General features: G+C 43.1%; 1 protein-coding gene and 1 long non-coding RNA gene across 7 annotated transcripts in view; one reads left to right on the top strand and one right to left on the bottom strand.

The window, feature by feature from the left end:
- The window catches only part of LOC108448008, a 5864-nt gene extending 949 nt beyond the window's left edge, over positions 1-4915 (top strand). The window contains exon 2 of the long non-coding RNA XR_001863763.1: positions 3552-4915. This is a non-coding gene — a long non-coding RNA (uncharacterized LOC108448008). The remainder of the gene's footprint in view (positions 1-3551) is intronic.
- The window catches only part of PRDM1 (PR/SET domain 1), a 111204-nt gene that overhangs the window by 23834 nt on the left and 62100 nt on the right, over positions 1-25270 (bottom strand). Inside the window, exon 1 of one of the 6 annotated variants that reach the window (XM_017739641.1) lies at positions 8124-8268. The exons of 4 other annotated variants lie outside the window; for them this stretch is intronic. The gene's annotated coding sequence lies outside the window, so the exon portion shown is untranslated. Of the gene's footprint in view, positions 1-819; positions 1067-8123; positions 8269-25270 lie in introns of those variants that run through there. One more of the 6 variants, XM_017739643.1, reaches the window with a different exon arrangement.

Below are 25270 nucleotides of genomic sequence, written 5' to 3'. Positions count from 1 at the left end.
GCCCAGCCCACCCGCGTTGGGTTTTTTACATCACTGTTATTATTTTAATTTTTTTCCCTCCCTTTCGGCCCCGTGCGTCAGCTGGGAGAGCTGCGGCGCTGCCCCGCCGCCTGGATCTGCTGGGTGGGCGGGCACCGCGGCGCTTCGCGGAGAGCGCACCTGAGGCAGTTTTTACTAGAAATCTGTTTTCCGTGCTATTTTTAAGCTCCGGAGTTCAATATATGACCGCTTTCGTTCTTACGCAGTTTGACTTGATAGAACTTTATAAAAAATACTAACTAAAATTATTTCCAAGTTCCTGAATACTGATTAAAACTCAATTCAAAGTGCTTGGTCCCAAACCTCAACAATCATAGTACTTTACTTGAGATGACAAATTTGGAGGTTTCAGAGTTTTGATTTTATCCCTTTCCCAAGTCTCTTTCTAATCAGCGCCTGCGAGAGGAACTGGGAAAAACATTTCTGTTTCTTCCCTTAAACAAAACCTTCCCCCTTTCCCTTGGTAACATCAGGGAAGCTCACAGCAGCAGGACATGGCACACGGCGTTTCCAAACCCGATGCCCCTTTTGCAGTGCGGTAGGAAAACGAGCACGGATCGTGGATGGGCCAATGTGTGAGCAGCCATCCAGGAACACACTGCTGATGGAAGGAGAGTTGGTAGACCAATCAGCAGATCCCGGCGCCCAATTTTTTTCCTCCGATCCAAGCCAGCATGTTGGCTGAAGGAAGGACATCCTGTGATGATGGCATACAATGTCCTGTTTGTTTATTATTAAGAGCATTACTGCTTCTTTTTACAAAACAACCAGATGCCTTACTTCCTTCAGTGGTCCTGTCTCTTCAGCGAGGCGTCCTCGGGCTCAGAGGAACGGTGATGCACAATTCCATTTATAGCCATCCACAGCCCAGTGCAAATGCTAGCTGCTTCACTGTGAGGCAACTCTACTACTTTTCCTTCTTCTCACACGTCTGCAAGTGTATTTCTCATCAGTTGCCTGGCACTTTATGTGGCAGCTAGTTTCACATTCTTCTTCTAAATCTACATGCACTTATATTCTAGGGTGATCTCAGTGTTACATATTTCTTCACAGGAAAAAGGGAGAAGTGGGGGGGGGGGGGGGGGGAAGCAGGTTTATGCAATCGGGTGCCTGTCTGTCTCTCTGACAGGCGTACACAAACCCCTTTCCCTTAACCTGCTTCTCCTCCCACTGATAAAAAGACGTGTGGAAAGGATTACTTGCCATTTTCGGCCTGCGATGCTGAGAATAGCATATCTGTGTAAAGACCTTCCGTATGCGCTAACGCGGGAGGGCTCGTGGCAGCAGACCTAAGTAGGGCAACTGCTGGCAAGTGAGTGTCCTGCCTTAACTGCCACCACAGTGTAATTCCACAAGAGAGGTGGCCTGAGCACTGGGGCTGAAGGATATAAATGTAATTGGATATACCCTGTAAAACCGAGGCACATCCAAAATGAGGTCTAGGAAGGCTCTGAAGTAGGAAGAACCATTCATTAAAGGAGAGAAATCCAGCCTACTTGATTGGGTTAATTAACTGATGCTGAGTCACACTGCATAGAACAGAAAAACAATGTAGTCATACTGAAGGTGATTATTTTACCGAAAAATAGTCTCACTCCGAGAGGCAGCTGTTTCAGAGCTTTTCACTTCCCTGTTAGCTTGAAAGAAAAACAAAAAAAAAAAAAGGGGGGGGGGATGGGGAAGAGAAGAAAGGGTTGGTGTGTTTCCTTCAGGGACTGATCTTCTTAATGTGAAGGAGAGCAGGGAAAAAGGCAAATCTGCTTTTCAAGGAACTGAGAATGCTTTTGGACTGGAAAACAAGTGGAAGCAGAGATTAGATTAGATCACATCAGATGAAGTGAAATATTCATCAGGAGGATGCCAATATCCCAGGTCAGTGCGGCTCTATCCCTGGAGCCTGGGGAGGTGAGTACAGCCTACGAAGCCTATGGACTTCAAATAACTCTGTGGCACGCTCTGAGGCTATCCTGAAATTAGTTCCAGGTGTCTCAGTGAAGCTGAGCCCAGAACTACCTTAGTGCAGGAGAAGGAGTTTTGCTGATGTGCAGATCCAGCCTAACAGTGCCTGATCTGGAATAAAACTAAGTTTATCAAGAAAAAGAGACAGAAACAAATTGTTAAGAATGTGTACTAAAGTAAGAATCACAAAGGAAACTCTGCCATTAAAGAAATATATAGACTGACCTTCTGACCTTCCTCCTTAAGAGAGAAACATAAAAAGACGCCGTGTTCAACCAGAAGTTTTCTGCTCTTTTATAGAAATCATTTGTACCAGTAGCTGCTATTGTCTGGAATGTGCAATTTCAAAATGTTGTTCATTTCAAAAAGAACATTTTTAGTCATATTTTAATTTTTTCCTTCTCGCTCATAGAAAACCTCAATTACTGTATTAATCAGCATTTCTCAGGCAGCTCTCTCTGCAGCAGCTTTCAGCCTGGCAACAAATCATGAATGGCCCTAACAGCTCTGATCTCAGAAATCCCCATCCATTTCCTTTGATGCTATCACCACTTCAGCTCAACAACAAGCCTGTGCAACTCAGCCTCAGCTGCCACTGCTGCTGTTCTCCCTGGGCCTGCTGTAATTGTAAGGGGAAGAAGGAGGGAAGGGAGCTGGCTCTAATAGATGAAATTTCTTTTAAAAGTTGGAGGGGAGATAAAATGCACACAAGAGATTAAAGGAGAGTCTCATTTTCACATCCTCCCCTTCCCCAAACAAGGTCAGTGGCAGATTGACCACATCAAGAGTAACTATCAGACCCACCCCCATTTCCCACTTCCTGCATGTAGGCATCCTTGTGCTGGTAAACATTTGGGGACCAGTTGTGGTCATTACTTGGAGAAGGTACATGATGTAGTTGCACAACTGCACGTCTTTTAAAAGCCAACTGAGAAATCAAACTCTAAGAAGAACTTGCTTTGCTTTCAAGTTCTGATATGCACTCATGTTTTGGGGCCATGTTTTTGAAAGCGTGGTTGCTGTCAGATTCAAGGTAAAGAGAGACACCCAGCACACTTTAGTGACTGGGCAACAGGAAAAGTTACAGCCATCTTCCTTCAGACTGGCCTGACCTTTGCAAAACACTGCCTATGGGGTTCAGATATGATCTCAGAGGCTTTGTATGGCCTAGACAACTTCAGCTGGTATTGCCTATAAGGAGAGAAATTAAAATTGCACTTGAATCTACAAGAAGGTTTTTGCAAGGGCATTTGGGGTGGTGTGTGCTATAGCCAGAAGGCTTTTGAATTAACACATGCAGCTTTCAGGGACTGCCTTTAATTACAGAGCACCCTGGTCATTGCCTCGTAGCACTTCCAAATGCCAAACGTTTATTTTTGTCTCTGCTCTGCAATACCAAGAGCAGATCTTTTGGCTGCACTCTCAGCTACTGCCTAGTGCAAGCCTTAACATCACTTTTGGTTTCTGTTGTTTTATCCTCTCAAGAAATTTTCCTTAAAAAGAGAAAAAAGGAGTCAAACTAAAATGCCATATCCCTTTTTGTTTCCCACTAGGCCTTATTAAAATACTACTCAGATGACATATGAATAAGCCAAAACAATTCTCCTCCAATGGAATAAAAACATTCTCACAGCACACAGAAGTGAGAACTAAGCTTCAGCCTTTTCCTCTTGTTGAGCCTTGAGTTTGAGGAGAAGGAGTCAAGGCTACCTGGGCCTGCTATCAGGACAGCAAGAAGGCTTTGTGAGAAGGTGGACCACGATGTTCCCTTCTTGGCTACTGTCAGCCTTCCCATCACACTTCTGAGCAATGGTGGTCTTGGGAGGACAGTCAAGAACCCATACAAGAACACTTTTATAGTCTTTGCATGTTTCTACCAACACAAGCTTATATTGGACGGGAAAATCTGAGTACAAATTCAACCTTTCACATCCCAGCCTTGGACTTTTGAATGTTCTGTCTATTGTAACTGAGTCTGAGGAAACACAAATGACAACAGGCCAACCCATTCCAACTACTTTCCAACCTTACTGGTGACAAGAGGACTGAAAAAAGAATGTGCTTTGGAAAATTTTCATTTAAAATAGGCTGATTTCCAGATTGTCATGGAGGAGGGATCGGATGGTATACATATATTGGAAGGCTCAGTCCTGTGAATACTTCAGACATCAGTCCCATAACAAGCTCTCAACAAGCTGAAATAATGAAGTCACCTCAGAATGAATTGTATTATTTCAACTTTCATGTCTGTTCCCAACTTGGCAGTCATTACACTTTTTGGGGTATTTTCACCTCAGCTTGCCTGGTAAGATACAGTGATACGACCAATGGTGAAACTTCAGAGTGTGCTCCTGCACAATTCAGTTTTGATGCCAGATACTCTCCGGGCCGCCTGGTCTCCTGGAGCTGATGAACACAGCAGAAGGAAGGCAAGATCCATGGGTGGAACTATGCCACTTTTCTCAGACAAAAAGCTGGCCACAGAGTGCATTTCAAAACAGATTAACAAAAACAACAGCTACACACCATGACAAAGTGCATGTGGTGGAAATGAAAATATTTACCCACAGATTATCACAGAGCCAGCAGTGTGACTACCGTGCATTGAGGACCAAAGGATTCAAAATAGTGACTGTATGTTTAGAGTTGATTAGGGAATCTGGTAGGGTTGGTCTGAAGAACCACTTTTTAAGCTTCTAAGAGTGCAGTTGTCATTTCTCCACCTCTCCTATCCCAGGGTGGTGAAATAACAGTCTTTTCATACCTGCGTGTTGGCTGGGGGAGGGAAGAATTCCTGTGCTATTAAACACAACTTCTCATTAAATAGTTGACACCTTATCCTTCTTTAAATGTTGTAATGTTTACTTTGCAAAACCCAGGAAAGCTTTTAAAATAAAGATAGCAGAGAGATTCTTAAGCCGGGTGTCCTTGCTTATCTGCTCTTTATCAACCAGCTATTGTTTCTGGAGGAGCTCGTTGGGGAAGGTGGAGCAAAGGGGGTTAATGTTCAATAGGTATCTATCAGTTCCCCTGAAGGAATAGCGCTGCTGACAGAAGAGCAACACTGGGCTCTCAGCTACTTCCTGCAAATGTGACAAACCAGAGAGGGAGGAAAAAAAAAAAAAAACCAACAAAAACCCGAGGGCTGCAGCTACTTCTTTTCTTTTTTTCTTCTTTTTTTTCCTCCCTCTCCCAAAACAACTAGTTTTAAGAAATACATTGTCCTTAGGAGAGATAATCCCACAATAGAGAGTCCATTAGAGGTATTAAAGCATTGGCAGCGCCTGATCTACAAGAAGGGCTCTGTCCTGACAATAGACAATTAAAGCTGATAAATCTGCACTACTTGTTGCCGTTCTAATTCCTCGTAATTGTATGCTACTTGTCCCTGCCTCCTGCGTCCAGGGATGAAGCATGCTTCTTTAATCTCCAGAGTACCTGACCTAGTTCCTATGTGGTCTTTTCAGGACCTGTTTTCTTCCCATCTGGACTTCTTCCCTCCTACTCTCCTTTCCTGCTTCTCTGCCCTAAGCATTAAGAAGAGGTTACGATAGAGGGCACAGAAAACACCAGAGCACAGCACCCGGATCAATAATTCTGGAGCCCCAGACAATGCGCTAATCTGCAATAACAGCTAATCATGGTCAATTTGGCACACCAGTGATTAAACTGTACTTTTCATTAGGCTCAACAAGTAGAGCAGACGCACACTGACAATTCAAATTGCCCTATCAGTAAGAGCTGCCAAACTCATGTGTACTTCTGCATTTGTAGCTGCTGCATCACTAGACTTGCCAGACTAGGTGCTTTGTGGGGGATTACCTGTTTTCTTTTGACATTTTACGAACTGGGACTCCTAGCTGTGTTTTCTATAAAAAGCAAGCCCCCTGCCTCATGCCACTGTCACAAGTTCTTACTTAAAGGGCTCAGTGGGTGAAATTGTGATATGCAGGATGCTGAAAAACGATCATTACAATTACAATTCCCTCCTGGTCCTAACAAAGTTCTTGGGGTTTTTTTATATCTCAAAAGATATTTGGTGATTTTGTCAAATTTCTTTTTTTTTTTTCCCCTTGAATAAATCTTGAAAGCCTGCTGGCGACAGAGCAGAAGCATGAAAATGTGCATCACAGGATTTAGAAGATTGAAAGCAAGTAAAAATTACCTTGGATCTTTTTATTTTTCAAACGGAGCTGTTCAGCCAACCTCACAAAGTATTTGGAGACTCAAGAAAGGTTTGGATTTTTTTTTTCATCCCTGAACTTATGGACAAGCCACTACTGTGTCCACCTTAGAAATCTACACAGTTATTACCCTTTACATGTCATTTTGAAAGTGACCTTCTTGTCACCCTCATAGAACAATTTCTTGTGACAACAGTTTATTCTGGTTGCAGTCGTACCTAACGGACCCATTTTGCAAACTGCCCTGAAAGTCTCACCCGAGAGTTTACCACTATCTTTCTCTAAAGCACAGCACCAAATTCCAGGACTCCTAGAGACCAATCCCACACACTCAGAGGTCTCCTTCTGTTTAACTTTAGCTTATCATCCTTGTAGTAACTTGAATAAGTGTTAAAACTGCACTTCAAGTTGCTCTTAAAAAAAAAAAATAGCTTAGAAGATGTCAAACGAAAGCAGGAAATGTCTATTCTACTATTAATATTAATGAATCCCTAATGCATTTGCAACCCACTTGAGGTTAAGTCAGTAGAGTTCTTCTTCTGACAGTGATTCCTCATCAAACTACCACTGCTGAAGATGTTGATGCTTTTCCTTTTGCTCTGTAATCTTTAAACCAAGTTTAAATCACACCAGAGCCTACCACAAAATAATGTATTTTATCCTAAGTGAACACAAAGCCCTGGAGACAGTGGTTTAAAGCAGCACACGTCTGCTCAATTTATCATTTTAAGATAGGAAGCTGCCGCAACAAACAAAACACCTCCTTGAAAGTGGGACAGCAGCAGATTGCGGTGCAGAAAGCTCCGGGATCTTTTGTTTTCCTGGAGAGCAACAACAGGGCTTTGCAGAGAAAGACAACAGCCTCCCCTTGCTGAAATCTAAATCAGTTCATATAGGAAAGCCTGCCAACTGCTAGTTAGATGATAGCAAAATATTGCAGATAATTCACTTTTCACGATAAAGCAGAAACAAGTGGGCAAGCAGCACCCAGCAGGGGCTCAACTGATAAAACGGTGTCAAACTCAGACCATTTGTCAACTGGGAGGGAAGAGAGCAAGCTGAAAGATGGACTCAGGAAGTAGATTTATCTAGTGCGACACATTAACTAGTATAAATACTAAGGAAAAAGTAAACACATTTACCCAGCAGTATCTCCAGCCAGCAAAGTAAAGGCTTCTGAGCCTCAGACTCACACTGGCCATCTAACCACTCAGCTGTCAGCTACAATAGCAGTAACATTTTTCTTCTTGTGCAGGATTGCAATGACATTTAATTCACGGCACTAAAAGGTTTTATTAAAAGTGTACGTTATAATTAAGCAAAACAAAAACGTGACTTGTGTGCTGTTCCAGTCTCCTCCCTCCACCCAGTAGCCAAACCAATAAAACCACCTTGGCAGCAAACAAGTCAGGTAACATACCCCGGAGAAGAGCACAGATTTGTTACAGAATCATTCACTTGGTGTCTGGCTTGTTCAAAACTGCCTTATCAGAAACTTCTGTGCCGGAGGCTCCCGAGGCAATGGAGGGGGCTGACAATGCAGGTCAGGCACAGTAATTCGCCAACAGCGTAATGTGGGGCACATAAACAAACTGGAATAATGCAGGGCAGAAGGGCTCTTTGGATGTATGCTTTCAATTGGAGAGTATAAACCAGTAACACAGTCTGTGCACCGCACATTTTTTCCAATCACTGGGAAGAAGGAAAATGTTTCAAAGGGCTTTAGGATACCAACCCACAGCTACGTGGCAACCTGTAACATCAAAGAATGGTGCAGCATATCAGCACACCATTTTAACACTCAATCTGATGCAAACCTCAAAGATTAACAGCAAAGTAAGTAATGTGCATCTTCATCGCCCCCCCCCCCCCCGTCCCCCTCAAAAAAAAAGGCTTTAGTTCATAAAGAAAACTACAGCACAGTTCTTTGTTCAGCTGTACCTTCACATGTCCACACAGCACAGGTTCCCCACCTCCAGCTGATGCACCTCAGGGTTTTAGTCCATATGGAAAGTCTGTCATTCACTCTCACACACACACACACGCATGCTCATGCACACCACACCACACCCGCACTCTTGCTCCCCAACACACACTGCCTGGAACTGCTCCGAGGATTTTAGAATTTCCTCTTGCTAGCAGATTCCTCCCTCCCCTCACATCCACTCCACCCCGTTCTGTAATTAGGCTTAACAAGAGCAATTAACAAAACAAACTCCTCTCCGCCTGGTGGCCTGATAATTCTGATTGTCATAATGTATTAAGATGCGTAAGCCAGTTTAAAATAAAGGTAAATTACAGCATTGCACAAGGGCCATTTTGCACCTATTTCTACTGCTTTTATCATAGGGATAATGAACATTCAGCCACGCCTTTAATTTGAAACATAAAACACCAAAACTCACATCTGAACAGCAGAACTCAAAATTGATGCTTTTAACCAACAAGACTATTTTGATTTTTTTCCTAGTTTGCTAGAGGGCAGCTCCCTTCTCCTATGCACAGCAAACTCCGTGTAAAGATTTTTCTTTATGGAGTTACGTCGTGATCCTAAACCTCCAAGGTGTAAAGTCAAGTTTTAATGCATCTTCTGGCTTTACAGTTGGCCATGAATAAATGGATTGCAATTGTTCCTTTTGCCCTGCCTGGTGTCTAACGGCATGATACAGGAGACCAAAGCCTCAACATTTTTCTGATGGTTTTGTCTGTCCACTTTTAAATCACTTTCCTTCAGCAAACAAATCACACAACTTTAGTGTCGGGATCATAAAAAGAACCAATTGAGGACTAACTGATTTCAGGTGGTTAGTGGAGAAACTTTGATGTCCTTTGATTTCAGTGAGCTATGGGTACAACACACAGAGAAAATTTACAGACAGCCTGAATTCAGTTGGAAAACATATCTAGTTCTTGCTCTGCTTATACATTCTGTGAGTGTGTAATTAAAACTATCAACATGAAATGAGTAAACATACCAAAATCATAAGCACACAAAAGACCTGAAAATAAAACGAGTTTGATTTGTGACATGGATTTGGGTTTACGTGAACTGAAAAAACCATTCTGTTCCCTCAGTTACATACAGTCTGATTCACAATACCATCTGCCAACTAACCACAAACAATTGAAAAAAAATAAGACAAAAAAGAAAGGAAGAAGAAAGGCTGGTGTTGCTAGTATATTGTTGGAATTGTGCAGTTTCTGATAAGCTGGTTGTGTTTTCTCAAGTCAATGATTTCATCTCTGCTGGGTGTCAACATTTACACAAGAATAATTTGGGGGGTCAGAAAGACATCAGCAAATGAGATTTCAAAAGGTTTCATAACAGCACAGATTGCTCAAACCTAGGGAAAGGAGGGTTTCAGCTTCCAGAAGTTCACTCTTCTGCTTCTTCATTCCTCCTTCCCTGAAGCTGAGTCAAAGTTCTGTAAAAACCTACAGCCAACCATCAGATTTGCAAGACAACAGACGCACATTAAAACCCCCAAGTTTTACAGTGAGACAAATATTCCAAAATGTCGGTAAATGGAGACCTATTATGGTGCAAACTCAGGCATTCTTTCAGTTGGTAGGAGATGCCAGGAGATCTAGGATCGTGTACAGAAACTCAGTTCTGCAGTCCTGGCGTAAGATGCACCATCTTTTTCTCCACCTCATTCGGTGTTTAGAAAGAAGAGTGCTGACTAGAAGAGCTGTTTTCCAGATTTTTTCTCTCTCCTTTCTCCTTGAAAGGCCCAGTGCCTTACTTTAACCACAGACCATTCAAATGAAGACAACCAATTTTGTCTTGTATTTTTCCGCTTTGCTCATCAGAACAGCAGCACTTGAACACTTCGCAAACATCAAATAATGACTAATCTGATTTTCACAATACCTCCCCCATATGTTGATGAAGGTATTATTGCTATTCTCGCTCTGCAGAAGGGGTATGGAGACACAATGACATTAACATCAAAAGCATACATTAATTTTGGGATGCAGAGCAGCCGATTGACTCAGAACAGTGCATTATTTTCTATGTTCAAAGCATTTCTCTTCCTGGCATCTGTGATGGCTCTATATTTTGCAGGGCTTCACATCAGGCACCCAGAAAGATGTCAAAATTATTGCCCACCTGCAAAAGGCTTTGCTGAGGTGAATTGGCATGAATCTTGTTCAGAATCCTATTCAGGTAAGAATAATACGTAGCTCTTCAGAGCAGAGCTCACCTGCTCAGAGAAGAGTAGCACTTCTTCCTACCATGGCTGCCTTGCTTCCTTACGCAGCAGCAAATGGGATGGCGGGAAGAGGTGTCTTAAAGATAACATTTTATTACACCACCCCAATTCATCTCCCCTAGCAAGCCTGTCGTATGCCTGAATGAGGCAAGTAGCCAGTTAACAGTAATTAAATGAGTAATTAAAGACTGTATCATAATGCATAAGAGGATCAAATTGGAGTTAGGCAAACAACCTTAAACACTGGAGAACTTGAATTTGCAATTTTAGTAAGGTTTTTCTATAGTTTTTATGCTGATTTTTGAAACTGCAAATAGAAAAAGCAGAGATCTCATGACCTAGCACTACTCTGATGCCTACACAGATCAAGAATGGAGCTGAGGTATTCTGATCTGCCATAGGCAGACCTCCACAGGCACGCTGGCAGACCCGGCTCAAAGCAACCATATGCTTGTTTTTGGCAAGGTCAGCACAAGCATTGTAAGGGATAGGACACTTCTGTTGGTGGGTTTCATCAGGTGACAGTCTGGCAGCAGAGGAATGACTGCTTTCAGGCATCTTGATTTCATGCCAGGTGTGGTGTGGAGTTTTTTCTTCCTCTTCCAGTGCTCGACTCAGACTTCTGATTGGTTTCCTTGCCCAGCAAGTCCTCAGCTTGTTCCTCCTGACCCCTCTTGTAGTTTCCCTTTCCAGTCACTCACATCTACCACTCCCACACCCAGGCTCCTGTGTGCCAAGTCTTCTCATCAAGCCAGTTTCAGTCCCTCCTGGTTCCTCATCTGCACTGCACTTCTTTCCTGTCCTACTTTAAGCAAACATGGCAAGCTCTGCATCCCCATGTGCCCCTGCCTGCTGACCAGGAGACCTGGCCTCCACAGCCTCCTCATCAGTGTGGTGCCGTCAAGTCTCCAGGCATCTCCTGGTGCTCCTGTGCAGGCATGTTGCCCTGAGCTCAGTTCACACATTGAGCAGACATGGTGTCAGGCCAACTGGAACTCCTGTCACTATGTTAGTATGGCAGTGAGCCCGAGCTAATAAGCCCTGGTGAGAAGCCGGATATATTAGCTTGGGCTTAGCACCATGCTAATGCAGCCAGGCAGCTTTTGGATCAGAGCTGGCTTACATCCCACCCGCTTTTAACACCGAGCTTGCTTGTCTTCGTCCACAATAACCCATAAAGATAAATCCCTTGGTCTTGTACTAACCTTACTCTCAGTTTCCCTCTTCCCTGACACTGCTGATCTCCAGGCATAGTCTCTCCTCCTTCATAATCCCCTCCAGGTTCAGCTCTTGTCCGTAGGCTTTCAAAAACAGTCCCTTTTGATGACTCTCTGGCCTCAGGATGGTTTGCAATGAGCATGTGCTGAACATGCACTCCCTCTGCTCTTGGTTCTGGTGTTTCATTCTAGGCCTAAAAGTGTTAGCCCATTGATGGGACCATGATGCCCTCCTGCAGCTCCTGGGAGGGCTGCTCTGCCAATCCTCTAGGCTGGCTTCTAGCTCAAAAGCAATTCTCCTGGGCATGGGAGTCAGAGATGGAGGTAGGGACAGGACCAGAGTGTGTTCTGGTCTTGCTCTGACAGAGACCCAGTGCAAATGAAGCACATGTGGAGATCCATTAACTGGGAGGTGCTCCTGGCAGAGGGGATGGCATTCGAGCACCCCAGACAATGCCAGTCACCACCCTCCCCTGCCACATACGCTGCCCTTCCCCCAAGCCACTGAACCTGTCATTCAAACTTGTGCTTCAAAAGATGGTGGAGATTACTTTTCAACAGAAAACTCATCACACTCCTAATGTTAGCAATACAATTTTTGTCACAGCCAAATTCTTGGAAATGACGGAATAGATTTTGGGGGAAAATGCGTCCACAGGAAAGGAAAATGCAAGAAACACCTGAGCCACACATTAAGAATTTGGTAGATTTATGAGAACCTAAAAGTGAGATCTCCCAATGCAAATTGTCTGTCTTAGCAACCGGTGATGCTAGCAGGCTACTAGATATCAGTTCCCTGAGATTTATTTTAGGGGGATGTTATTGAACATTCTCATTTGTATGAGAATGAGAATATTGCCATCAGATACAAGCCACATACAAAGCATGTGCATAGATTTAAACCCTTTTTCAGTGACCCAGGCCAGAGCACTAGAATTTTATTTACTATACAACATGGCAAGGTTTGATAGAGACAGAGAGGATGCTCCTATTCCAGCAAGTTTATACAAATTTCTCCTTTTCTTGTACTAAATCCTAATGGGCAATGCAGGCAATGGAATGCTGAGACTCCTATTTTTCATCACTGGTAAGATTAGAAATATAAACAAGTGACTAGGTGATTGCAGTAGCTTGCTGTAATAAAACCAGATCCCTGAATGACTAATCTCATCACCGAATAATAGAAAAATTTTTTTGAAAGATTAATTTGCACCAGTCTGTCCAGCATATCCTCTCATCTAAAATTATTAGCACTACGTGCACACAAATCAGGCAACGGGGAGTAAGGGAAGCTTGCAATCAGACCTAATGTCTTCCCTTCCTCTCAGCCCCCAGTACAGGACAGCCACTTCCTTTCTACAAACGCTTTGCTCAGATCTGTACGCAAGACAGGCCACATCTTCCGGGGAGGCTCAAAGTCTTTGCAGACGCACAGTTGCCTTCAAAGCATCACTGGAAATCTGTGTGGGAAGACTCTAAAATATTAAAACCATCCTATACTCTTTCCTTCTAAGCCAAAAACAAACCCCCTCTAAACTTATCTATCACTTCTCTGCTCAGTTTATTCTGGGCTGCAGAATAAACTTTCTGACTACCGAAAAAGGTACACACATGCATAAGCTGCACCACATGTGCAAAGAAAAACAAATAGAGAAAATATGTGTGTCCTTTCCAGGAAGATGGTTCTTTTCCAGAACATTAAAATTATGCATAAGCATTTCCCCTATTACCAAAAGGAGGCAAAAAGAAAGCTGGTGTGAAAAAAATGCACTTCTAAGTGTAGCTTATGTGTCCTAAATCTGAACTGACTTACCTTTGAGATCAACACTTCATTGCCATCTTGCCTGATTTTCTTCTCCCACAAGTAAACACTAGCCCTCTAGCAGATTCGTAAGTCATTTAAGCCATTGCCTTCAGTTTTAAGAAATCCCCATCTGAAAGTTTGCTACGGCACTTGTAACCACAGCCCAGCAGTGAGCAGGACGCGACACTGCTCCTCCTCACGCAGTGCTTGGGCAGACCAGAGATTGTCATGTTTTCTGTTTCCCCATTTCTACCCTGAGAGCCGGCCTATGCAGCAGGATGACTTTCAGAGACACATCCTTCATACCCTCTCCTTGCTGCCAGATGTCCTCTGCAGCCAGTTCATTGCTTTCATTTTGTATTTCACAACAGTTTAACAATTTTAATAGAAATTCCCAAGTGACTACTCCTGAAAAAAAAAGTTATTATTCTTAAAGAAGGTGGAGAGGCCAAAAGAGTTAAATCTCAGTTAAATCTTCTGAATTTCTCTAACTTGATATTTCTTTCTGACTGTCAAATCCAGATTTCTGCCAGTCCTTGATATATTTATAACTGGATCCCTTTGAAATATGGTCAAACTGACAAGGTGTGGGGCAGTACAATAGAGATGCTATTTCCCTGAAATACCTGGCACATTTTCACATTTGCACAACTCACTGTGCAGAGAAAAGAGGGCACTAACAGACCTTCGGAGGCTCCTGATCAGTTTCTGTGGATAAATGCTCTGACCCCACAGATAATGATGAGGATGAATCAATTGGTTTAAGTCTGGCAAGGAAGTAAAGACAAACAGTTACCAGAAATTCAGTGTACATACTGGTTACTGAAAACAGGCAAGGCACAAGGAATTTTTTTTTCTGATTAATTTACATAAAAATAAATTTGACTTTTGTAGAGTTGATGTGATTTTGCAAATCACCACATCGAAGACATCTAAACAAAGTCCATCTGCATGTTTATAAACATGTACAAGTGTTTAAGGGACACAATATGTTAAAAAAAAGTCAACAATAATGGTTAGGCTATGCTTCCAATTATATTCTTTCTTCAATTAGTCTTGAAGAAACTAACACCTCTATTAATCATTTCAATTAACTCCACGCACCACATGACATCCGCACCAGCAGCCCATATGTTGCGTTCCAATCACCCAAATATTAAAGCCTTTTTAATTGATTGATCTAAAGAACATTCAACAGGCTCAAGGTGGCAGCCAGCCAGGAAATCCCAAAAGAAGATGACAAAAAGGTGGGGGTGCTAAACCAGCTTCCCAATTTGTTTTTCCTCTTCCTCCAGGGTTCACTAAGTTAATCCAATCACAGCCCATAAAGCCCCTTTTTAATAAAATAAATAAATAGATAAGAGAACACACATGTTGGCTTTCCCCCAGAGAAGCCCCCTCCGCTAAAGCTGGAGAGCCATCCTGTTAAGAAAGTGCCGCATAGGAGGGTGCATTTTTTATCCAGCAGAAATATTTAGCTTGGCCATCCGCCAGGGAATGCTGAAAGAATAGACTGAATTAGGGGATTTACCTTCCACGTGTTTGGCACGCGTCATTAGAGGCTCTGAAGAGCTTGACTCTTTCGCTCTCTCACTCTCTGTTTTTACTCCCCCCACCAGAGCTTTGATGCAGAGAATAAAGTATGAGCTATAAGAGCAGTTGATGTGTTGCAGTTCTAAATGTTGGCACGGGGGCTTTTGTGCTGTCGAAGAAAACCAATGCCCAGTTTCTGAAAGTTTTGTTTCGGTTTTTTTTAATTCCAGTCAGGTATAGGGTGATACATTTTAAAAGCACTTGGTTTAACACAGAGAAAAAAAAGCATGCTGTTTTTCTTTCTCTCTTTTCCTAACAACAACAACAAAAATGTTTTTGAAGTTTTCTGTAGACAGATTTAAACTTGGAGAAAGTGGCTTAAAAGTAAATTCCGTAAGTGAAACTCCAACCCACAGAACATTTTAGGAGCTCATTTGAAAGGTTAGTTTTGTAACAATAACCCAGGAATTGCTCTGTCATTTGACTTTTATATGCTGTCATGTGGACTTATGTTATTTTAAAAAACACTTCTTTACCTAACTACTTTGGTCTTGCAAAAACCTATTAAGATCTATAACCAGAACATGTTAGTAGAGGTGGTTGGTCTATACCTCGAGTAATTTGAGCACCTTCTCAGAATTTCTAATTTGTGAAAGGAAAGACTATATTTTAAGTTAGCCTCTGCCACCTTAACTTAGGCTGAGGAAAAAAAAATAAAAGGAAAAAACCCGCAGTTTCCAGATGAATAAAAGCATGGAGGTCCTTAAACCAACAGTAAATGCAAATGTTTGTGTCTGGCACATGTGCCAGCCCTGTTTACAGGGCAGAGTCTTGCAGGACTTCCAGTGCCACTAATACCCATTCAGTGAGCTGGTGTGAGCACTGGAAGAGCCCTGCTGCAGCTGCCTCTGCTGTACTGTCTCATCACAGTATCAGATAAATACAGGCCCTATTAACTCACAGTTTTTATTGCTATTGATTAAAACAAATCAGTTTAGACACTACTTGCTGACATGCTTACTCAAAGCAAGATTCAAACACAGTTTCTGAACTACAGTCCTGGCTGTATCTTTATATCATCTTCACTTGCAAGAAACCTGGGTCTGACTTCAGTTCAACTAAATTCATGCCACCACATCACGTGTGAATTTTCATCTCTCTTTCAGTAAAACTAATTCATTGGGCCTTGTGTATCACAAGATCCTGCAGGTTGCAGAAAAGAAACTTAAGGGATGGATACTAGCCCTCAGATGAAAATACAAGACAGTAACTCCAACATCAGAAGGGTGCTGAGGACCATCTCCCTGCTGAATGCAAAACACCTCAGCTGTAGGGACCTCCTCTTAGCTTAAGGGCAGACCCATAGTTTATCACTTCTTAAGTAAATCATTCATAATTCATAGCCAGGTTGAAAACCACACAAATAATGAGCTCTCAGTATTACTCAGCGGAAAGTGAGAACTGGAGTTTTCCACCTAAACCCGTAAAGGCTGACAAGTTCAGACATGGTTCTGTGAGCTCCTTCCTGGACCCCATGTTTTTTATTCAATTTAAAGAAAGCTAGGCAGCCACTTCCCCCGTCTTTGAAGTAAAGATGTTTACATCCGTGCTAATAATACAAACTACCCCTTCTTTTATCAAAGGCTTCAGCAATCGCAAAGGCTTTTTTTTCATCACAAGGAAAAACGGCAAAAATAAAGCTGCCTAGTTCTGCTGCTAACAGGGCAGGTTTGGCTCTGTACATGCCACACATGCCAGCCAGTGCCCAAAGCACTTTGTAAATTCATAGAATTGTTTCAGTTACCAAAGACCTTTAAGATCATAGACCTTAAAGATCATTCCATCCATGAGCCCAGCACCACCAAGTTCACCTCTAAGTGTTCCCAAGTGCCACAGCTACATGGCTTTTAAATACCTCCTCCTAGGATGGTCACTCCACCACTACTCTGGGCAGCCTGTTTCAGTGAAGCTTGACAACCCTTCCAGTGAAGAAATTTTTCCTAATATATCCAATCAGAACTGCCCTTTGTGCCCGTTGAGGCTGTTTCCTCTTGTCATAGAGAACAGTAAAGTCCTCATTGAGTGGCCTTTTCTCCAGGCTAAACCACCTCAACTCCCTCAGCTGCTCCTCATTAAGGCTTTTGCTCCAGATCCTTCAGCAGGTTTGCTGCTCCTCTCTGGACTCTCTCTGGCACTTCCATGTCTTTCTTGCAGTGAGGGGCCCAGAACTGGACACAGTGTTTGAGGTACAGCCTCACCAGTGCTGAGCACAGGGACAATCACTGCCCTGGTCCTGCTGGCCACTCTACTGCTGATCCAAGCCAGGATGCCCCTGGGTTTCTTGGCCACCTGGGCATAGGCTGGCTCATGTTCAGCCACTGTCAACTGGCAACCTCAGGCCCGTTTCTGCTGGACAGCTTCTCAGACACTCTTCTCCCAGCCTGTAGTGTTACATGGGGTTCTTGTGAACCAAGTGCAGGAGCTGGCATTTCACTTTGTTGGGCCTCATGCAATTGGCCTTGGCCCATTGATCCAGCCTATCCTGTCCAGATCCCCCTGTAGAGCCTTCCTACCCTCCAGCAGGTCAGCACTCCTGCCCAACTTTGTGTCATCTGTGAACTGACTGAGGGTGAACTTAAACCCCTTGTCCATGTAGTTGATAAAGACATTAAACAAATCTGGCCCCAGTATTGAACCCTGGGGAACCCCACTGGTGATTGGCCACCAGCTGGATGTAACCACCATTCTCTGGGCCTGGCCATCCAGACAAGCTTTTACCCAGTGAGGAGTGCCCCTGTCCAAGCCATGAATAGCCAGGAGATTGCTGCGGGAGACAGTATCAAAGGCTTTACTGAAGGCCAGGTAGACAACACCCACAGCCTTTCCCTCATCCCCTAAGTGGGTCACCTGGTCATAAGGAGACCAGGTTAGTCAAACAGCACCTGACTTTCATAAATCCACACCAGCTGAGCCTGATCCCCTGGCTCTCTTGTGTATGTCAAGATGATCTGCTCCACAACCTTTATGTTTCCAGGAGAGCATCTTTGCTGCTAACTGAATCTCCAGATCACCGGCCATGCATAATTTGCATACTGTCCACTAGTAGCATTAGGAACTGCAACAGATAATTCCCCATCAGTTGTTTCCACCTTATCAGAAAACAGAGTATGTGCTCTGGACTGACAATCCCAAATGGGAAAATTCCTCTGTGGAAAGACTGTGGGTTTAATAAGGGGTAATAGTGAATGAACCACTGACAGTAGCTCAGTTGGTTAGAGCATGGTGCTAATAATGCCAAGGATGTGGGCTTGATCCCTATATGAGCCATTCACTGAAGAGATGATCCTTATGGGTCCCTTGCAATTCGGAATATTCTGTGAATTAAGATGTGGATGCTGCAGGCTCACATTCCATGACAAAGTGCCACAGGGCAGCATGTGCTTCTCAGTGTGAACCTGTAAAGAAGGGCGTTCAGTTTTCCCCATGCCACTGGCACAGGGCTGCCATCCTGTAAAACACCCACTCACACAAAAGGTGCATTTCTGCAACTCTGGCCCCCATCACATATGGTCCCAGGAACATGTGGCTTTATGTGACTATGACTGGAAACTGCCTGCCTCCTTTGCCTCTTTAGTAGATATAGTGAGGCCAAGTGTATTTCGGTATTGTGATTGATATTTTGAAACTTAGGTCAAATAACAGAGAGCATTGGCCTGACAATATCAGTTCAGTAGCAAATTGCTTGATGTATTTGTCACCATTAAGACAAACTTGTGTCTAAATACAGTCTGCTTATCATATTTGCAGAATAAAAATATGACCTTTAATGTGAAATAAAAGAGCTCTTTTTTCCCCCCCACGTCTCCTCCGTGTTTTTAATTAAAACCACGAACCGACACATGTATCCATCCTTCCTTCTGCAATAGCTTGGGATTCCACTCTCAAATACTATACAGATAAAACGAACATTTATGTGTTAGCGATTCAGAGTGCAGTAAATTCTCCTTTCCAAACCTGCCGTCTTCATTAAAATCTTATTTGCTTTGTAATCTCCTTTGATCGCTAAAGTTATAAGAAGCCCCCTCCTCTTCTTTTGATACTATCAGTGTAGCTTTTGACCAGAGAGCGTGATGAATTAAATGTATGACAGATATGACAGGTGAGGAGTGCTTGGAGAGGGCTTAAACAGCAGGGATAAGACAAAGCCCCCATTTAAGAACAAAACCCCTACCCGATGGCTAGCCCGTTAATGACCAACCACTCTATTTGTCCTGGTGGATGAGGAGCAAGCTGATACTACAGACAAAGCTTTGTTAGCCACGGGGCTGTTCCTCAATCAGGCCACACAACCAACTAATTGAAATGCCCAGTTTTTCCCCCTCAGGATTTGATATACAAGCCAGGGGGTTTGTAGGTGTACTCTTTTCTTTTTCTTTTTTCCCCCCTGTAATGCATTAATTCAGCCACCACAAGTTTACAGCTGGACTAAGTGGAATTACGCCATATAAACCTAAAAATCTATCTGCAGGGATCCAGCTAAGCCCTGGAGAGAGACAAGTCCAGCAATACAAATCCAAGGAAATTTGGAAGTCAATCCATTAGGATTATCAAGCCTTTGATTTTGGAAGTCACAGGCTCAAAATATGGAAGTGATGAACTCTATCTTCCTTCATTTTAGCCTCTTGTCAGAGGACTTATTGACCCCATTGGTTTTTTTTTAAACACATTGAAAAATGTGGACAGAATTTTATTGGGTTTCCACTATATTTTTAATGAAGGAAGACAGGAAAATACCTTCTTTCCTGAGCTCATGGGTAACACACCTTTTAAAATTTCATATTTTTTTCATATGTATTTTCTACATATTTAAAACTGCCACAAGCAAATCATCACTCTTCTCATCAGCTAAAGGCCCTTGTCCCCCTCTTTAAGGCTCAGGTTAACTTCCAGCCTGGTGTGCTGTACCTAAATGCAGAGCTTCAGGGTCCAGTAACTGTAAACCACTGGCTGCTTCCCAGACGTGAAGAAATCTCTGTGCCCCCTGCAGACCAGGATTATATTCTCAATGGGCAGTCTCTCATTTTAGCCTACCAATCTGTGGTTAGCAGAAGGCCAGGAGTAGTTTCCAGGGGTAGGTGCCAATGCGATATTCATTGTTAAACCCAAATGGGAAAGAAAAATTAGATTTTAGGGATGTAGTAATGGTCTGGGTATAATGGAAAACACTACCTGAAACAAGAGGAGTTTTCACTTTCAGAAGAAATTCAGTTTTTATCTCTTTGCTCCTTCCTGTCCTGCCCTCACAGTGTGCTGTGGTTGAATAACTCGTGCTCATGTCAGGAAACCTGGGTTCTATTCTTAGCTCTTCCATGGGCCTAGTACATGGCTTTCAGCACACCTCATACCCTTTCCATGCCTCAGTTTCCCTGTATAAAAATGCAAATATTCTTACCTATTTCAGAAAAAGTGTAGTCCAGCGCTTTAAACCATAGAATTAAGATACCTGAAATCTCAAACTGATTATGGTATCAATTTTTGCTGTGTTTGAAGCAACTACCCTTGCCGACCCAAGGGGTCAGCTTCCCCTGGGAAATGCTGAATGGCCAGAACTCAGGCTTCCCAGTAGAACATATGTGCTACTTTTTGAGTAAGTGGTGTTTCTGTCTGGATAAGAGCCCAGCCTCACCTCGCAGTGAGACCACTCACATGGAATGCAAAAGAAAAGACAGTCCAAGCTACAGCCAGCAAAGCTTTTGGGAGCTGCTCTCACTAGAAGGCCACGGTGACCTTCTCTCCAAGTGCTTGTCTGCAGACCACCCAGCAGAGCTGTCCTGACTCTGGCTCAGCCATTACAGTCCTAATTCAGCATGTGGAGGCATAAGGCTAAAGTTCCAAAACTTCACCATGCAGGACAAAGGGCTGAAATGATAGCTTTCTTCTTCCCCAGGGAGCACTCTGGAAGTTTTGGCCATTATGCAGCAAACCACTGTGTCTCTCACGCTCTCTCCTCCTCCACTTTTCCTTCATGAAAAATGCCTCAAAGTTTTGAGCCCATTCAACTTGGAATAAGTAGCAATTTGAAGACTTTTGGAGGGCAGAAAAAGCACTTCCTGTCCAGCTCTATCTCATGGTTCTCTGACTCACTGGACACTCGCAAAGGTTAATTAAATAATGCTTAAATATTCATGATACATAAGGTCCCAGACAAATGATGTGTTAACATTATGATGCATAAAAGGGTCATTCAGTGAGAAAAACCTTGTAGAAATAAAGAGGAGAATATTGTTAACCTCACAGAAATACTCATTTTTTCACTACAGACGCCAATAAAGCTAGGCAAAGTTGTTACCAGGATTGTCACTAACCTTGTACTGAAAAAAACCAGACTTATTTTTAGAAAAAGAGCATAGGGATTCAGATCAATAAATTAAGGGGAAGGGGGTGTGGGTACAAAAAACCCCATTAATCTGGTGTATTTTGTTTTTGAATGTGCAGATCTGAACGGAAGCTGCATTTTTTCAGACAGCTTTCCAATCTCCCTATTAGATATAATGTTATAGTCTTATTACACATGTTGCCTACTAGATGTGCTCTGACTTTTATAGATGTCAACCCCATTTCTTAATTCAAGACATTTGTCTCTTGTGATCTCTGCGCCTCTGGGTTAGAGTTCCAGCCAAAGAGGTGAGCCAGCTTTGTATTTGCAATGCAGCCATAAAATCCTCTGGTGCTACATCCCTGAAAACTGCTGCTGCCCTGCAAAAAGGCCTGGATTTTGTCTGTCTGCAGCTCAGCACCCAGAAAGGACATTTTGCAGAAGGGCTCAGTGGACATTCAGGAAAACTGCTTTCAGGACCTTATCTGAAGGACAATACTTAACTTTCACCACCTGGGCCTGGCCCCTGAAGGAAAACAGTCACACTCAATTATTGTCTTTTTCTAGACAATTACTATTTAATCAAACCTCCAGCTGATATTAACTGGTGGAAAAAAGGCTATTTTTAGTCAGGACAGTGATTCCCCCTCACTCCTTTCATCTATGAGTAATGTATTTCCTTTTGCTCTCAGTACCACAAACCAGTCCACACCAGATGCTCAGTATTAGGTAAAATTAAAAATGTGGGCATCATACCCTTTGAAAGATGCTTTGAACTCAAATTAATATACCTAAACCCACTATTTAAATTAAAGATATCCTGTCTCTCTGCTGTGTAGTTTTCCCTTTTATCAGAAGGGGAATTTTAGTCCATTTAAAAGTTTTTTGGTTCAGCTCCACAGACCACGCTTTGACTTAACAACACATTGTAATTTCCTTTTAGCCACAAGAATAAAGGAAATGTATAGAAGCAACACCATAATCTTGTCAAGCACTCTCTTTCGTTTCCCTGAACAAGCCTGTTTGAGAAAACGTGAAGCCTAAGATTTTTAAGATGTTATCTGGAAGATGTTTAGATCATGGAACACTTTTATTGAAAACAGACGTATGTATTTTTATGCATCTACTGATGTACCCACACACATAAAATATATGCCTACTAAATTCTTTTATGGACAAGAACAGAACAGCCTGAAACCTGAAGAGGATTTGCAGAGTTCAATCCTCTTGCCTCAGCATTTTACCTTTTCCAGACTTTTGCCCAGAATCTGCATGGATACTTGAGAAAGCTCCACCAGGGAAGTAACAACCAGGGAGCGCCTGCACCCAGACTCACCTGTGAGCAGGGCTCTCTAACTGCTGTCAGAAGTAACAATGTGGGAGCAATGTAAAGTACATTGATTTCTCATGTATCTCTATGTATATATTTAAAACGTGCTCCTGCATTACTTGTGCCGTTTATTTGCATCTTTGATCTTTTTCAAAACATAATTATTTAAGTGCAACTTCTCTGCTTCTGGAGCTACAGGACTTGAGGCAGTTTGCTGAACATACTTGGACGTAACATTTCGTAAGCAAACACCATGCACCTTCACATTCAGTCCATCCCCTCCTGATGTCTCCCTTGATGTCATCACTGACAACGTTCAAACTACAGGCAGAGGTGTAAGAGCTGCCTCTTCCCTTTGGCACTAAACCATGGAGCTGTGAGTGCCCTGGTTTAGGCTCCGTGGGACCAGGAGCCATGTCCTGTCACACACAGCAAGCCTGGGAGGCACCCACACATGCTCTGGGGCATCCAAGTGTGCGTGGGATGCTGTTCCCTCTGCAGACCCTGAGGGTCTCTTGGTCCTTGGCAGCTTTGCCAAGGGGCTGGTGAGGCACTGGAGGGCAGCTTGACCCTGGCCACAGCATAGGGAGGGGGATCTGCCAGGAGAAAACCCACCCGCCAGGCTGTAGAAACGGATGCTGCTGAAACTGCTGCACTGGACAAGTGGAGAGCTAAGAGTTGGCTGTGCTAATGATGCCACGGAAACTACTTCAGGACAAAGCAAAAGAGCAAGTTACGTGTCTGCAAGTTCTCTCAGTGCCAGTTAGACAGTGATAGTAAGAAAGTTTATCCCCAAGAGCTTTCTCCTCACTGAAGGTGTTGAGTTAACTGGAGATGACCTCTCACTGACCCACAGGCAGCATCTGCAAGTGGTGCGCGGCAGTGGCGGCCAGGAAGCGCTTCTCACAAGCAGCGCCCTTTCAAAACACCACTCCGAAAAGCAACAGCTGAGGTGACCCTGGAGTCAGCTACCCAGCCCCATCCAGCATGGAGGACTCCCTTCAGTCTCCCTTCATCCTTCTGGGATTTCATCCATCTTCATTTGCTTTTTCTTGCTGCCATTTCCTCTGACTTTTCAAGCTGGGGACACTGGTAGCTATTATTCATTCTCTTGTTTCTTACCAGCCATGCAGCTGAGAGCTGCAACTTTCCAGCAATAAATATCACTACATCAGTTCTTATTTAGGCATTATTTTAATAGCTACATTTTTTTCTCAGATACTTCTTGGGCAAAAGCAGGGTTTACTGCATTATTACAGTTTAGAAATCTAAGAGAGAAATATCTCAATGCAATTACTAAGTGCCACTCTGGGTAACCACAAAATAACTTGCTAATGAAAATTCTGAATAGGAATGAAAATACAACTGAGGTATAAAGCAAGTAACTGTTCAAACCATTTGAGTTTAAGCGAGTATGGACAAACCTCTTCGTTGTGTACCCTTTTTGTCTATAAAAAGAGTGAAGAGATGAAGCAGCAGAACTTAACGGTTCCATGACAAACAGTGGTGTAAACATGAAGAGATTTTCCAATTTCCAGCTATAACTAACTATTTAGCTCTGGGTAATTCCAATAATTGTAGTCATCAACTTGCAAAACTGCATAACTCGTATTCAGTTGACATGAATTTGAGTAATCTTGTTGCTACGTCTGGTTAAGAGAAGACAGATAATAATATATCTCGGTTTCAGAGTAGGGAGGGGGAAAGCTAGCCCTTCTCTTCCTCTCTGCTTCTCAGTGGTTCAGGGGGAACAGGGGAGAAATAGAGCTGTTGTGAGGGGGGTGAATTAGCATGGGAGATGAAAAGGCAAGCAGGAGTCCTGGTAGCAGATTTGGGCATAGGATGATGTTTACTATTCTAAGAACAGCCCCCAAAACTCTAATACCTCATCTTCCCTCCCCAAATGTGAGAAGGCAGGCTCTCTAGCTTGCATTAGTGGATAACAGTGGTGAGGAAGGCATACAAATGTACAGCCAGTGACAAGAAGCTCTCAGCTCAATAGAAAAGACACAAAGAGTCCGAGATTTTGTGTAAGAGGAAGAGATCTATGACTTCCCCAAGGTTTAACTGAAAGCAGACAGCAAGGATAGGAGGTGAATGCATGAGTCCTGAATCGCAGCCCTTTGTCTCTATCACAAGACCCTCCTTCCTCTTGAATGTTTTGCACTATTTAGGGTAATCAAGAAAAAGAGTGCTTTGCCTTCCTAAAACAGGGAGAAGGGCAGTGGGTTCCAAAGGAAAGACAAACCTTGCTATTGCCCCAGAAGCAGTGTTGTTTCCTATGCTGGTCGTGTGTGTTGAATCAAGACCAATGTCGATTGCATTAGGTTAGAAAATGCAGAGCCTTTCTTACAAAAGATGCAAGAGAGCATGTCTAACCATGCAGCATGCTCTGTTGCAAAGCCTGCAGAGCCAGCTCCAAGCCCCACTGGCTGTGAAAACTGTAGTGTCCTGACGGGTATGGCGGCACCAAGAGAGCAATGTGGATACATTAGCAGCTAAGTTAATAAGCTTTACAGCTCAGAAAGGCACACAAATTCATGTTCAAGGACATACTCACACTGTTTCTAAGGCAACCTCAATCACTGCTCATACTCTTGAAGGCTGCTGA

The sequence above is a fragment of the Corvus brachyrhynchos genome, unplaced genomic scaffold (assembly GCF_000691975.1).
Source record: "Corvus brachyrhynchos isolate BGI_N302 unplaced genomic scaffold, ASM69197v1 scaffold14, whole genome shotgun sequence".
Taxonomy (NCBI): Eukaryota; Metazoa; Chordata; class Aves; order Passeriformes; family Corvidae; genus Corvus; species Corvus brachyrhynchos.
The sequence above is the reverse complement of the archived record's forward strand: the minus strand, read 5'-3'. Positions and strand labels throughout refer to the sequence as shown.